The following is a 15,673-nucleotide window of genomic DNA, read 5'->3' on the forward strand; positions in this document are numbered from 1 at the left end:
ATCATTTATTGTGCAAAATAACATTGCACGCAAAGTAAATTTTTCTCCACGATATGCATCAAAGACCTTCACTCCTGTCTCCCACAACATTTTCAAGTCATCAATCAAGGGACTAAGATACACATCTATGTCATTTCCTGGTTTTCGGGGTCCTAATATCATTATCGACAACATAATATATTTTCTCTTCATGCATATCCAAGGAGGCAAATTGTAAATGACCAACAAAACTGGCCATGAACTGTGTTTTCTAGAAATGTTTCATCAATCATCTTTCATTTCGGAGAATCAGTTGGATGTCGAAGAAATTTGTCACATTTTCTACCATTTTCATGCCATGTGAGGTTTTTTGCATCCTCTTTAATGGCAAAAAATCTTTTAAACCTAGGTATTATTGGCAAATACCATAAGACCTTAGCAGGGGGACCCTCTATTTCTTCCTCACCACTACTTCGATTAGTTTTCTTTTTGAACCGCGACAATCCACATGTCAGACACACTTTCAATGTAGCAAAATCATTTGTATACAATACACAATCATTAGGACATGCGTGTATCTTCTTCTACTCCAAACCCATTGGACATAGTATCTTTTTTGCCTCATAGTTGCGATTAAGTAACGTGTTATCTTCTAGAAGCATCTCCTTCAACAGCTCCAACAATTCTGTGAAACTTTTATCAATCCAGCCATTTCTTGCTTTTAAACTAAACAATCTTAAAGTTGCTGATAATCTTGTAAACATACTGCATCCTGGGTACAATGGTTGCTCAAAATTAGACTTTAAGGTATCATACACATGTGCTCTTTCAAAATTTTCTTCACCAACATCACGTATCATCTCTTTTAAATTATCGTCCATCCCTTCAAAATTTTCAGTTGTTGACACCGATGGAATGTCTAATATTTCTTCGTGCCATGTCCATATTGTATAAATCTTCACAATACCAAATATAAATAGGTGATCACGTATTTCCCCAACTTCCTTACATATTGATTCAAACAACGAACACATGGACAATAATATGCCCCTTTGATAGGTTTTCCATTTTCTCTTGGAAATTGCAAGAACTCTTTAACTCCATTTCTGTACTCTTGACTAATGCGACTTGCATTCATCCAACTTCGACTCATTATCTATATTGTACACAAATTAACTATTGACTCAGTTATTCATAATTATTCTAACCTGAACTACAACCCTAAAAAATCGATATTAATTTCGGATAAAATCGATAAATACTTCAACTAATATTAATGCATCTGGAACGGCCTGTTTTGAAACCAGAACGGTCCGTTCCAGATGGACAATTAACACAAATTTAATGCGTCTAGAATAGCCCGTTTTGAAAGCAGAATGGCCCATTCCAGTTGCATTAGTTTTGTATTAATTGTTTATTTGGAACGACCCGTTCTGGTTTCTGAACGGCCCGTTCCAGATGAACAATTAAAAAACAAGAAATTCAAGTAGAATGGGCCGTTCTGGTTGCAAAATGAGCCGTTCCAAATGAACAATTAACAGAAAATAATGCAGAGAAGACAACTTACAAAGGTGCATTGTGTAGAGACTAACCTCAAACGTGCAGGCCCAATGCAAAACAGCTTAGAAAGGTGTATTGTGCAGAGACTTAGAGACTTTGAGAACTTAAAGAACTTAGAAACTTCTAAAAATTGAGGCGTGCGCGGGAAGAGAACGAAGGGGTTATGATATAAATAATAATTACGTCGGACTAGGTGTGGTCCAATGTAAATTATACAATCTACGTCGAGGGTGTATTGTGGCCGACGTAGATTGTATAATTTACGTCAGACCACACCTAGTCCGACGTAAAAGAGTCCCCTTTTAATTAAAAAAATGCCACCACTTATTTTTTACGTCGTATTTTCGTATGTCTGACGTAAAACAGGTAACGTAGTAACCTTATTTTGCACTAGTGATTTCATGGCAAAGAAAATGTTGAAAATTATTTAGATTGGGAAATGAAAGTTGAACAATTGTTCTCTTGCCATGGAGTGAGTGAAGAAAGGAAGGTTTCTTTGACAACCCTTAGCTTCCAAGGGCATGCCATGTATTGGTGGACCTCCTTAGAAAAACAAAGAAGAATAAACCATGAGCCCCCAATTCAATATTGGAATGAGCTCCGTAGTGCCTTGAGAAGGAGGAATATTCCTCCATACTATGACCATGAGCTTATGAGCTTAAGTCTCTACCTCATGAGTGTAGACCCCTAAAATTGTCCGGGTCGGAAATAAAGCTTGAAGACTCTCGAAGACCAAAGGAAAGTCAGCCGGAAGGACTCCTGGAAGACCCTGGAAGACCCTAGGATGACAATCTGTAGGTTTAGAGGTCTTAGAGTAGCAAAAAATAAGAAAGTGGAGGGAATGAAGCCCAATACGGCCTCCCAAAAGTTCAGTACGGCCGTATTGAACATTTTAAACTACAATACGGCCGCACTGAACTCAATACGGCCGTATTGAAGTTTCTGAACTTCAATACGGCTGCACTGAACTTCAATACGACTGCACTGAACTCAATACGGCCGCACTGAACTTCAATACGGCCGTATTGAGGTTTTTTGAACTTCAATACGGCCGTATTGAATTCAATACGGCCGTATTGTAGTTCAAAACTTCAATACGGACCGTATTGACCCCCAGAGGCCGTATTGCGCCTCATCCCTATAAATATGACGTCAATTGGACGTCATTCTACACTTTCACACTGAGTTTTGTCGCCACCGGCCCGAAACGGGCTTTCGGCATTCGCGAAGACGGTCGAGCTCGCTTTTATTTTAGTTTTGAAAATGTATTGGATTATCAGAACGACTTGTTCTCAAACTGAGACCTTGTCGATCCTATCCAATTTATTTATTAAAACGTCTCACCAATCCACATTAATCCCAAGCGGGACCCTCCATGGATTAGTGGTTTTCGCAAAAGGAGGGTTCGTGGAGTCGCCACCAATGTTTTACTCAAAACATTGGAAAAAGGGATAAGGCAATTGATTTAAAAATTAACTTTGGCCACTACAACCAGAGTTGGGTAAGGGAGTCGGTTACGCGTGGGGAAGGTGTTAGCACCCCACGGCGCCCCTTTCGGGTTCCCTATGACAGATTATTTTTAAAAGAACAGTATAAAATTACTAAATTACCCCTATTTATTCTAAGCAATTATAAATTGACTATCTACATGATGACAGTTTAAATATGCACACAGAAAGCAGTAAAAGGAAGGATTGAAAGGAAACCTCTTGAAGCGTGCTTTTATATATTGCAAAGAACTGGGAAGCGTTTTGGCGTTCCCTCGCTCTACAAGCCCGCTCCTCGCTCTCCTAGAACAAAATTTTAACTAAGGGAATCAAAAAGATTTCCCCTCGACTAGGTTCGATCCTCAAGCAAAATGGCTCGGGGCTCAAGAACTTCGTCGGATCGACTCCCAGAGAGATTTCTAGGGCAGAACACTGCTCAAAAACCCCAGAATACTCAAGGAGGGAGTCAAAACTGAGTGAAAAAGTGTGGAATGACGTCCAATTGACGTCATATTTATAGGGAATAGGCGCAATACGGCCTACAGGGGCAATACGGCCGTATTGAAATTTTTGAACTTCAATACGGTCGTATTGAAGTTCAATACGGTCGTATTGAAGTTCAGAAATTTCAATACGCCCGTATTGAGTTCGCTGCGGTTGTATTGAAGTGTCAATACGGTCGTATTGACTTCAGTACGACCGTATTGAAGTGTCAATACGGTCGTATTGACTTCAGTACGGCCGTATTGAAGTTTCAGAAACTTCAATACGCCGTATTGAGTTTCGCTGCGGCCGTATTGAAGCTTCAATACGGCCGTATTAAGTTCAGTACGGCCGTATTGGGCTTTTTCCCTCCACTTCCTTATTTTTGAGCTATTCTAAGACCTCTAAACCTACAGAGAACCCTCCTAGGGCCTTCGAGGAGTCCTTCTGGCTGATTATCCTTCAGTCTTCGAGAGTCTTCAAGCTTTATTTCCGACCCGGACAATTTTAGGGGTCTACAGCTGCCCCCCCTTTACTTAGTCGGACGGCCTTTTGGTGTATCGGCTGACAAGTAAAGGAGTTGACCCAATTGTCCGGGTATTGTGCCGACCTTCTGACTTGTAGCGTCTTCCGGTGGAAAAATGTTGAGTAGCCTCTCCAGGTGGGTGCATACCTCGGCGCTTCTGACATCCTCGGTAGCTGAGTTTACCTTCTCCAAGGTCAACTTCACTCGACGCCCGAGCCGGAAGTTGGACATCAACGTGCCTCTGATGACGCTGATGGTTGAGTACCGCCTCTCCAGGCTTAGCTTCACTCTTTGTTCGAGCCGGAAGCTAAGTATCCTTGTGACGACGGTAGCAGTGTGAGTTTCGCCTCTCTAGGCCTAGTCTCGCTCTTTGTTCGAGCCGGAAACCAAGCACCTTTGTGACGACGGTGAGCAGTGTGAGTTTTGCCTCTCCAGGCCTAGTCTCGCTCTTTGTTCGAGCCGGAAACCAAGCACCTTTGTGACGACGGTGAGCAGTGTGAGTTTTGCCTCTCCAGGCCTTGCTTTGCTTGTTGCCCAAGCTGGAAGCTGTAAGTACCGTCTCTCCAAGCTTAGCTTCACTCTTTGTTTGAGCCGGAAGCTAAGTACCTTTTGTGACAACGGTAAGCGGTGAGTACCCCTTTTCCAGAGATAGCTTCGCTCATTGCCCGAGCCGGAAGCTGCATACCTCCGTGTTTGTGACGACGGGGTAGCGTGAATATCTCCTTTCCAGGGATTCGTGATGATTTTGTCTCCACAGTCCACGATGCTGCTTCGACGGTTGTTTTTTGATTTTGTGCCACTAAGGGCTGGATAACGCAGGGATCCGTCTAGGGGATGTGCAGTTACTCATAGGTTCTTGTGTCCCAACTTTCCATTGCGTAGTTGGTTCCCACTGGGGAATTTCTGATTCCTTTGGGTGCAGACACAAAGATGCTCTTTCTGATGTGAGCGGTGCCTTATGATTGGCTGACGTCCTTTCGACGTTGGTGGAGTATCCCGGTTATCCTTATTCGGGTAACTCTTTTTAATTTTTGGATTTTGTTGCCTCTGTGTAGGCTGTTATCCGCCAGGGGATTTTGTCATTGGTTTGTGATTGCCCTCTTCTGTTAGGCAGATCATCTTGATGTTCAATGATAGGCTGAGAGCCGGATTCCACTTGGGGAATGATTATTGATCTTTTTATGATATTTGCTTTTTGAAGGAAGTGCCTCTGAGTAGGCGAATTATCTTGATGTTTGATGATTGGCTGAAAAGCCAAATTCCGCTTGGGGAATTGTTATTGATTTCTTTTTTTGGGTTTTCCTTTTTGAAGGAGTGCCTCTTGTGTAGGCGACTGGGGATTTGAAGTTCAGTGTTCGGCTGAGTGCCGGATTCCTCTTGGGGAATGGTTATTGATTTTTTTTTTTTTTTTTTTATTTTTCCTCTTTTTGAAGGAGTGCCTCTTGAGTAGGCGATTGGGGAATGAGGGATCTTATGTATCCCAGAGTATTATTTAGGAAGCCTCTGCAGGCTTAGCCTCACTCAACACTTGAGCTGGAGAGCTGTCTTCACTGAGGAAGTTTAAGTTCTTTGACTTGGATATTCTGCTTGGGTGATCGTACTCCCATTGGGAATGTCGTCGATCTTGCTTTGATAGCTCTTGCTGGGGATTTTGAGTCCAAGAGCGTGAGTTGAGGTTTCTCTGGGGAGTATTATTTCTGCGAGCCTCTCCAGGCTCAATTATTCTTTAATGTGGGGGATGAGGAGTATTGTTTCGGCAAGCCTCTCCAGGCTCAGTTATTCTGAGAGTATTCTTTCGGCAAGCCTCTCCAGGCTCAATTATTCTGTATGATGCTGTTGATTTTCTGAATCTTTGTATTTTGCTTGCTGCTGTCATACACAAGCAATTTTCTATTTTTCTATTTTATGCAGTTGCCTCATGATAAGGTCTTTGAATGTGCAACTAATGTGTGTGTGATGCACAAATGCAATACAATTTTATTTTTGTTCATTTATTTAGAAAAGTGAGTGGCTCTCCCTATCTTCTTGGAGGACTTTCTGTCATTGACGCGAGGGAGTATTTTTGTGAGCCTTTATGCAGGAGATTATGGATTTTACAGGAACCCCTCCAATTTTCTTTTATTGACCGATTATTAAGAGTTTCGTACAATTTTTAGAAACATCAATTTAAAGGCATAATCACAAGGTCAAGAAAGAAAAGAAACAAATGGATATTTTATTGATATTCACAAATGTTTATACAGAAAGATTTACAAAGGGAATTTCTGAAGAATGGCTGGCCAAGGTGGGCTATACATTTTTGGCTTAAACAATTATATCTGTAATTGCTGCTCTTCCCGTTTCCCTAGTTGTTTCGGGTGAGATGCCTGAGCCAGGAGTGTAGATACTGCAAGACGCTTGCTTCTAGAAGATTATCACTTGAACCGCCTTTCGGTTTTCGGTTCAAGTGATCGTTGCTTGCTTTGTTTTTATATCTTATTCTTTTGCCCCTAATTTTTGTCTAGGACATGTCCTAGCGGGGATAATTTTGCCTTTGTTTTGCCTAGTACCCTTGTACTGGCGGGCTTTTTGTCTTGCCCTAACTTTTGCCTAGGATGCCCTTTTTGGGTTTTCATCCTAGCGGGCTGATGCAAGCAACGTCTTCAAGCATAATACTTCTTTACCACGTCAGCGTTGACTGGGTATCGAAGTTCTTCTCCGTCCATGTCTGTGAGAATCAATGATCCTCCGGAGAAGGCTCGCTTTACCACGTATGGTCCTTCGTAATTTGGGGCCCACTTTCCGATTTTGTCCTTTTGAGCCGGTAGCAATTTCTTCATCACCAGCTCTCCCTCATGGTAGACTCGAGGATGGACTTTCTTGTCAAAAGCCTTTTTGATCTTCCTTTGGTAGGCTTGACCATGGCATATGGCGTTCAGTCGTTTTTCTTCGATAAGGTTCAATTGGTCGTGTCGACTTTGAACCCATTCTGCCTCGGAAAGTTTTGCTTCCATGATTACTCTCAGAGACGGTATCTCGACTTCAACCGGCAGAACTGCCTCCATTCCATAAACAAGGGAGAATGGAGTAGCTCCTGTGGATGTACGTACTGAAGTCCTATAACCATGGAGAGCGAAGGGTAGCATCTCATGCCAGTCTTTGAATGAGACAACCATCTTTTGTACTATCTTCTTGATATTCTTATTGGCTGCCTCAACTGCCCCATTCATCTTTGGTCGATATGGGGAAGAGTTATGGTGCTGAATTTTGAACTCTTTGCACAGCTCTTCCACCATCTTATTGTTCAAATTGGATCCGTTATCAGTGATGATTTTGTCGGGAATACCGTATCTGCATATGATATTCTTTCTGATGAAGGATGTTACCACCTTTCGGGTCACATGAGCATACGATGCCGCTTCTACCCATTTGGTGAAATAGTCAATGGCCACAAGGATGAACCTATGTCCGTTGGATGCTTTTGGCTCGATGGGTCCAATAACATCCATGCCCCACATTGCAAATGGCCAAGGTGAAGCCAACACATTGAGTGGCGTTGGTGGGACATGAATATTGTCGGCATATGTTTGACATTTGTGGCATTTCCGAACGTATTGGTAACAATCCCTTTCCATGGTCGACCAATAGTACCCTGCTCTGAGGATCTTCTTAGCCATTGCAGGCCCGGGAATATGGGTACCGAAAACCCCCTCATGTATTTCTTTGATTACATTTTGAGCTTCGACTTGGTCTATACATCTCAACAAGACCGAGTCATAATTCTTTTTGTAGAGGGTTTCTCCAATCAACAGAAATCCCATGGCCCTTCTTCGGATATGCTTTTTATCATTATCACTAGCCATATCAGGATATTCCCCTTTTGACAAATATTGTTTGATGTCATGGAACCATGGATGATCGTCAACAGCTTCATCTATCAGTAGGCAGAACGCTTGCTTATCGTGCCGCCGGATATTGATGATGGGCATTTCATGCTCCTTATCCAAGGCGAACATCGATGATAGTGTAGCAAGGGCGTCAGCAAACTGATTCTCCTCCCTTGGAATGTATTCAAAGATGACACTTTGGAAGAATTGTGTCAAATCTTTGATATGCTCAACATATGGTATCAGTTTAGGATTTCGGACTTCCCAGTCTCCTCGTAGCTGATGGATGACTAAAGCCGAATCTCCAAATACTTTGAGTTTGAGGATACCATTGTTGATAGCCGCTTGGATTCCTAACGCGCAGGCCTCGTATTCGGCCATATTATTTGTACAGTCGAAATTGAGTCTTGCTGTTAGAGGGATATGCTTTCCTTGTGGGGAGATTAGCACTGTCCCAATCCCTTGTCCAAGCATGTTGGAGGCTCCATCAAAATACATGGTCCACGCATCGTCTTTTGGTTCTTCATGTTGTATACTCATTATATGCTCATCGGGGAAATCATCCTGAAGGGATTGATAGTCATTGGTCGGCCCGTGTGCTAGGTAATCAGCTAAGGTACTACCCTTGATGGCCTTTTGTGTGACATGTATGATGTCAAATTCTGATAATTGCACTTGCCATCGGGCAATCTTCCCAGTGATTATTGGTTTGTCGAACACGTACTTAATTGGGTCCATTTTGGAAACCAACCAAGTAGTATGCCTTATCATGTACTGCCTGAGCCTTTGTGTTGCCCACGCTAACGCACAGCAAGTCTTTTCTAATGGCGTGTAGCGGGTTTCATAATCAAGGAACTTTTTGCTCAGGTAATAGATGGCTTGTTCTTTCTTTCCAGTTTCGTCCTGTTGCCCTAGCACGGCTCCCATGGACTCATCAAGCACTGTCAGATAGAGGATTAATGGCCTTCCCTCGACAGGTGGCACCAATACTGGTGGATTGGCCAAGCACTGTTTGACCTTGTCAAAAGCTCGTTGACAATTCTCATCCCAAGTTTCGGAATGATTCTTGCGCAACAGCTTGAATATCGGTTTGCACGTGTCAGTCAACTGTGCGATGAACCTTGCGACGTAGTTCACCCTGCCGAGGAATCCTCTAATTTCTTTCTCAGTTTTAGGAGGAGGCATTTCCATTATTGCCTTTACTTTATCGGGGTCCACCTCTATGCCTTTTTCACTGACGATGAACCCAAGAAGCTTACCCGACCGAACTCCGAAAGTACACTTAGCCGGGTTTAGCTTAAGCTGATACTTACGAAGCCGATTGAATAATTTTCTCAAATATTGGATGTGGTCCATTTCGTCTTTTGACTTTGCGATCATGTCATCCACGTATGGATCATATCGTGGAATAGCGTCACCATCGCTCGTTGGTAGGTGGCACCAGCATTTTTAAGTCCAAAAGGCATCACCCTGTAGCAGAAAGTTCCCCAGGGTGTAATGAAAGAAGTTTTCTCGCGGTCTTCTATATTCATCTTGATTTGATTATATCCCGAGTATCCATCCATAAAGGAATAGAGCGTGTTTGTGGCTGTGTGATCCACGAGTGTATCAATATGTGGCAAGGGAAAATTGTCCTTTGGACTGGCACGATTCAAATCCCTATAATCAACACACACTCTAACCTTCCCATTCTTTTTAACGACTGGCACAATGTTAGCCAGCCATTCAGGATACTGGGATACAACCAAGAATCCCGCGTCCAATTGTTTTTCTACCTCCTCCTTAATCTTTAATGACCATTCGGGCTTGATTCGTCGAAGCTTTTGCTTAATAGATCGAAACCCCTCTTTTAAGGGCAACTTGTGTTCGACAATGTTGGAGTCCAACCCGGGCATATCATGGTACGACCATGCAAATACATCCTTGTATTCCCTCAATAATTGAATTAATTGCGTTTTTATTCCATCACTGATACGGGTTCCAATGTTGACCTCTTTCAATTCTTGACCCTGCCCCAAATTCACGGTCTCCAATTCTTCTTGATTCGGTTGGAGTAGACGAGCTTCTTGATCTAGCAGTCTTTGCAGATCCGGAGAGATGGTCTCCTCATCACTGTCCAACTCAACCCATTCACCCTCGGCTTTCGGATCCCGGTCAGAGCGAGCAATCACAGACATAATTATTTATTGGTTCTGTTTAGGTTTAGAGTTTATTAATATTAATGAGAGAGAGAATAGAACAAAATGAGAGAATAATGTGTGAAAAATGCCTTTTTATTGATATATGAGTGTAAAACTGTACAAAACCCTTTATTTACATGAAAAGGTCCTCATGATCTCGGGTACTGATCATGAGTCCCTAAAAGAAAAAAAATGCGGAGGGGCCCTATCATGGCTTGCCCTTCTCTCTACTCCTGCTGCGGTAGAGGATTCTTGCTCACGTCGGGCGCCGTCGAATCGAAAGTGACCCACCCAGCGTCGATAAGGTCTTGGACCTTATACTTGAGAGCTCGGCAGTTCTCCGTTGAATGCCCTTGTGCCCCCGAGTGGTATAGACATTTGTCTTATGGATTGTACCAATCGGGGTAGGGTGGATTCACCTTCTTTGGTGGAATGTAAGCTATAAGACGTGCCTCTACTAGCTTCGGCAGGAGATCGCTGTAAGTGGTCGGAAGTCTATCAAACTTCTTCACAGAGTTGTTTTGCGATTTGCCTGACTTCGAAGCGGAAGAAGACGGAGCAATGGTTACAGCGTTGACTCCTCCTTCTTTCTTCTTCCCAAAGGCCTTCTTAGCTTCATATGATTGGGAAGGCTTAGCCAGCTTCCCGCTTTTAAGTCCTTGTTCCACCCTTTCTCCTATGGTGATGATGTCCGAGAAGAGTGTCGTTGTGTTCCCTATCATTTTATCGTAATAGGGACCGGTCAACGAGTTGATGAATAAGGACACCGTCTCCTTATCCGACAGCGGGGGCTCTATCTGTGCCGCCAACTCCCTCCAACGTTGGGCGTACGCCTTGAAGGGTTCATCGTTCTTTTTACTCAAGGCTTGAAGATCAGACCTATCGGGTGTTAGGTCGATGTTGTATTTGTAGCGCTTGAGGAAGGCGTCGACCAACTGTCTCCATGTGTGTACTAGATTTCCATCTAGCTGCATATACCAGTTGAGTGCAGTTTCAGCTAAGCTCTCTTGAAAGCAGTGGATCAAGAGCTTTTCATTTGTGGCATATGCAGCCATCTTGCGACAGTACATGGTGAGATGACTTTTAGGGCAAGTCGATCCCATGTACTTTGGGAAATCTGGCACTTTAAATTTAGGAGGGAATTGAATGTCCCTCACTAAACACATGTCGGCGGCATCCTTAATGTCAAAGTCATGCCCCTCCATAGCCCTTAGCCGATCCTCGAGGGCATGGAATTGTTCCTTTGAGACCTCGGGCTCTTTTATTATAATTCCTGCCCCAAGGGGTACGGCGTTTGGAGGATCTTTTTCATGCTCTTCCTCCTCTCCCTCATGATGGGACCCATGATCACTATGATGAGAATCATGGATGTTGTGATGACGCATGAGTTCCATCATTTGCGCCATCTGCTCTTTAAGCTGTGAAAGCTCGGTTGTGAGCTTCTTGTTTTGCTCCTCCAATGCTTCCATTTTCTTGATTTTCCGTGCGCGCGTAAGGACAGAGAGATGACCAGCCACTTTCTAAAATGAATGTTTAGTTAGTTTGAATACACTCTTTAACATGAGCTTGATAAACCTTCATCTTTAAGGCGCTGCCTTTTTAAGACGGAAGTTTACCACCCTTCTTTATCTATGATTTCTCCCCAACGGGGAATCTCTATAGTCATGGGTCTCTTTCACTCATGTCAAGAGGTATTGGTGATCCTAAAATGTATGTTTTTATGAGGATGCATGATGTCTTATTGGTAATGATGTACATGCTCCTCACTTTTATTATATTTTCACACATGGTATTTCTTCTCATGTCATGGTTTTTTATGCATGGGGATTATTTTTAGACCTTATCACGAGGTTATTTATTAATGCACAAACAATTGCACATAAGCATTTACACAAACAATTCACTCATCCACGAACAGTCACGAGCGAATCACGAGGTAGGGGTCTCCTGCAGAAAAGTGCATATTCAAGGAGGATCTAACTGTTCTCACTTGGTCAAAGGCCCCCAAGGTGCCCCCATTATAGGGACCCAATTCCTCTCGTCGTAGGTCGATGGAAAGCTCCAACGCACCGTCGGACTCAAGTTCATGGTTATCACCTTGAGTGATGTTTTCCGACAACGGTCTCATAGGCTCCTATAAACCCATCAACCGGCCGTACTAACATCCACTCCCTATGGATTACCACTCATGCCCCCGGGTATAGAGGGAACTGTTGTGTGCAAAGGTTTGTGTACAATTTTTATTTCAAACAATTGCGGAAAATTAAACATACAACAGTTATTAAAGCCAAATAGATAAACATGTTATCATACAAGTGAAGGGGTAATAAAGTAATTTTAACTATTATTTGTTAAAAATAATCTGTCACTAAATGGGACTGACTCTCGAGGCTTCCCCAGTGAAGTCGCCATCTGTCGCCACCGGCCCGAAACGGGCTTTCGGCATTCGCGAAGACGGTCGAGCTCGCTTTTATTTTAGTTTTGAAAATGTATTGGATTATCAGAACGACTTGTTCTCAAACTGAGACCTTGTCGATCCTATCCAATTTATTTATTAAAACGTCTCACCAATCCACATTAATCCCAAGCGGGACCCTCCATGGATTAGTGGTTTTCGCAAAAGGAGGGTTCGTGGAGTCGCCACCAATGTTTTACTCAAAACATTGGAAAAAGGGATAAGGCAATTGATTTAAAAATTAACTTTGGCCACTACAACCAGAGTTGGGTAAGGGAGTCGGTTACGCGTGCGGAAAGGTGTTAGCACCCCACGGCGCCCCTTTCGGGTTCCCTATGACAGATTATTTTTAAAAGAACAGTATAAAATTACTAAATTACCCCTATTTATTCTAAGCAATTATAAATTGACTATCTACATGATGACAGTTTAAATATGCACACAGAAAGCAGTAAAAGGAAGGATTGAAAGGAAACCTCTTGAAGCGTGCTTTTATATATTGCAAAGAACTGGGAAGCGTTTTGGCGTTCCCTCGCTCTACAAGCCCGCTCCTCGCTCTCCTAGAACAAAATTTTAACTAAGGGAATCAAAAAGATTTCCCCTCGACTAGGTTCGATCCTCAAGCAAAATGGCTCGGGGCTCAAGAACTTCGTCGGATCGACTCCCAGAGAGATTTCTAGGGCAGAACACTGCTCAAAAACCCCAGAATACTCAAGGAGGGAGTCAAAACTGAGTGAAAAAGTGTGGAATGACGTCCAATTGACGTCATATTTATAGGGAATAGGCGCAATACGGCCTACAGGGGCAATACGGCCGTATTGAAATTTTTGAACTTCAATACGGTCGTATTGAAGTTCAATACGGTCGTATTGAAGTTCAGAAATTTCAATACGCCCGTATTGAGTTCGCTGCGGTTGTATTGAAGTGTCAATACGGTCGTATTGACTTCAGTACGACCGTATTGAAGTGTCAATACGGTCGTATTGACTTCAGTACGGCCGTATTGAAGTTTCAGAAACTTCAATACGCCGTATTGAGTTTCGCTGCGGCCGTATTGAAGCTTCAATACGGCCGTATTAAGTTCAGTACGGCCGTATTGGGCTTTTTCCCTCCACTTCCTTATTTTTGAGCTATTCTAAGACCTCTAAACCTACAGAGAACCCTCCTAGGGCCTTCGAGGAGTCCTTCTGGCTGATTATCCTTCAGTCTTCGAGAGTCTTCAAGCTTTATTTCCGACCCGGACAATTTTAGGGGTCTACAAGTTTTAACCCTCTTCTTGAGTATTCTGGGTTTTTTTGAGCAGTGCTCTGCCTAGAAATCACTCGGAGAGTTGATCCGACGAAGTTCTTGAGTCACGAGCCATTTGCTTGAGTCTCGAACCTAGTCGAAGGGAAATCCTCTGGATTTCCATAGTTAAAATTTTATAGGAGGGAGCGAGCGGTCTTGTAGAGGGAGGGAACGCCAAAACGCTTCCCAATTTCTGTCAAGATATATAAGAAAGCACGCTTCAAAGGTTTATCTCTTTAAAGTCCCTTCTTTTACCGCTTTCTGTGTGTACATATTTAAACTGTCATCATGTAGATAGTTAATTTATAATTGCTTAGAATAAATAGGGGTAATTTAGTAATTTCGCACTATTATTTTTAAATAATCTGTCATAGGGAACCCGAAAGGGGCGCTGTGGGGTGCTAACACCTTCCCCACGCGTAACCGACTCCCTTACCCGACTCTGGTTGTAATGGCCGAAGTCGATTTTTGAATCGATTGCCTTAAACTTCTTTTTCCAATGTTTTGAGTAAAACATTGGTGGCGACTCCATGAACCCTTCCTTTTTATGAAAACCGCTAATCCATTGAGGGTCCCGCTTGGGATTAACATGGATTGGTGAGCCTTTTAATAAAATTGCTCGTTTGACAAGGTCTCAGTTTGAGAATAAGTCATTCTAGCAATCCATATTTTTAAACAAATAAAAGAGTCCAACCATCCTTCGCGAATGCCGAAAGCCCGTTTCAGGCCGGTGGCGACAATGAGGATCAAAAACCTTTAAAAGAGTTTGATGACTTATTTCCTAAAGAAGTTCCAAGTGGACTTCCACCTTTAAGAGGAATAGAACATCAAATAGACCTCATACCGGGTTCTAGTCTTCCTAATAGGCCCGCCTATAGGACTAATCCTCAAGAAACCAAAGAGATAGAACCTCAAGTTGATGACTTGTTGAAGAAGAGTTGGGTTCAAAAGAGCCTTAGCACTTGTGTCGTCCCCATTCTCTTGGTGCCCAAGAAAGAAATGGAGGATGTGCACTGATTGTAGAGCCATCAATAATATCACAATAAAATATAGGCACCCAATCCCTAGGTTAGATGACATGTTAGATGAGTTGCATGGAGCCATCATATTTTCCAAGATTGACCTTAAAAATGGTTACCACCAAATTAGAATTAAGAAGGTGATGAATGGAAAACCGCTTTTAAGACCAAATTTGGTTTGTATGAGTGGTTAGTGATGCCTTTTGGCCTCACTAATGCCCCTAGCACCTTCATGCGTCTAATGAATCATATTCTTAGGGATTGCATAGGAAAGTTTGTGGTCGTCTACTTTGATGATACTTTGGTGTATAGAAAAGCCTTAGATGAAGATCTTGGACATCTAAGGCAAGTCTTAATAATTCTTAGGGACAACCACCTCTATGCCAACTTTGAGAAGTGCACATTTTGTAAAGACCAAGTCAACTTTTTGGGCTTCATAGTTGGCAAAGAGGAAGTTCATGTTGACCCCGAGAAAATAAAGGCCATCCAACATTGGCCCACCCCAAAAAGTGTTGGAGATATTAGAAGCTTTCATGGTCTAGCTAGCTTCTATAGAAGATTTGTAAAAGACTTCTCCACACTTGCATCCCCTCTTAACGAGCTTGTTAAGAAGGATGTACCTTTCCTTTGGGGTGAACACCAAGAAAAAGCCTTTAAAATCCTGAAAGAGAAAGTTACCAATGCACCCATTCTAGCTCTCCCAAATTTTGATCAAACCTTTGAGCTAGAATGTGATGCATCCAGTCTTGGCATAGGTGTTGTGTTACTTCAAGGAGGCCACCTCATTGCCTACTTTAGTGAAAAACTCCACGGGGCCACCTTGAATTATCC

The sequence above is a fragment of the Cajanus cajan genome, chromosome 7 (genome assembly GCF_000230855.2).
Source record: "Cajanus cajan strain Asha chromosome 7, NIPB_CcT2T_4, whole genome shotgun sequence".
Taxonomy (NCBI): Eukaryota; Viridiplantae; Streptophyta; class Magnoliopsida; order Fabales; family Fabaceae; genus Cajanus; species Cajanus cajan.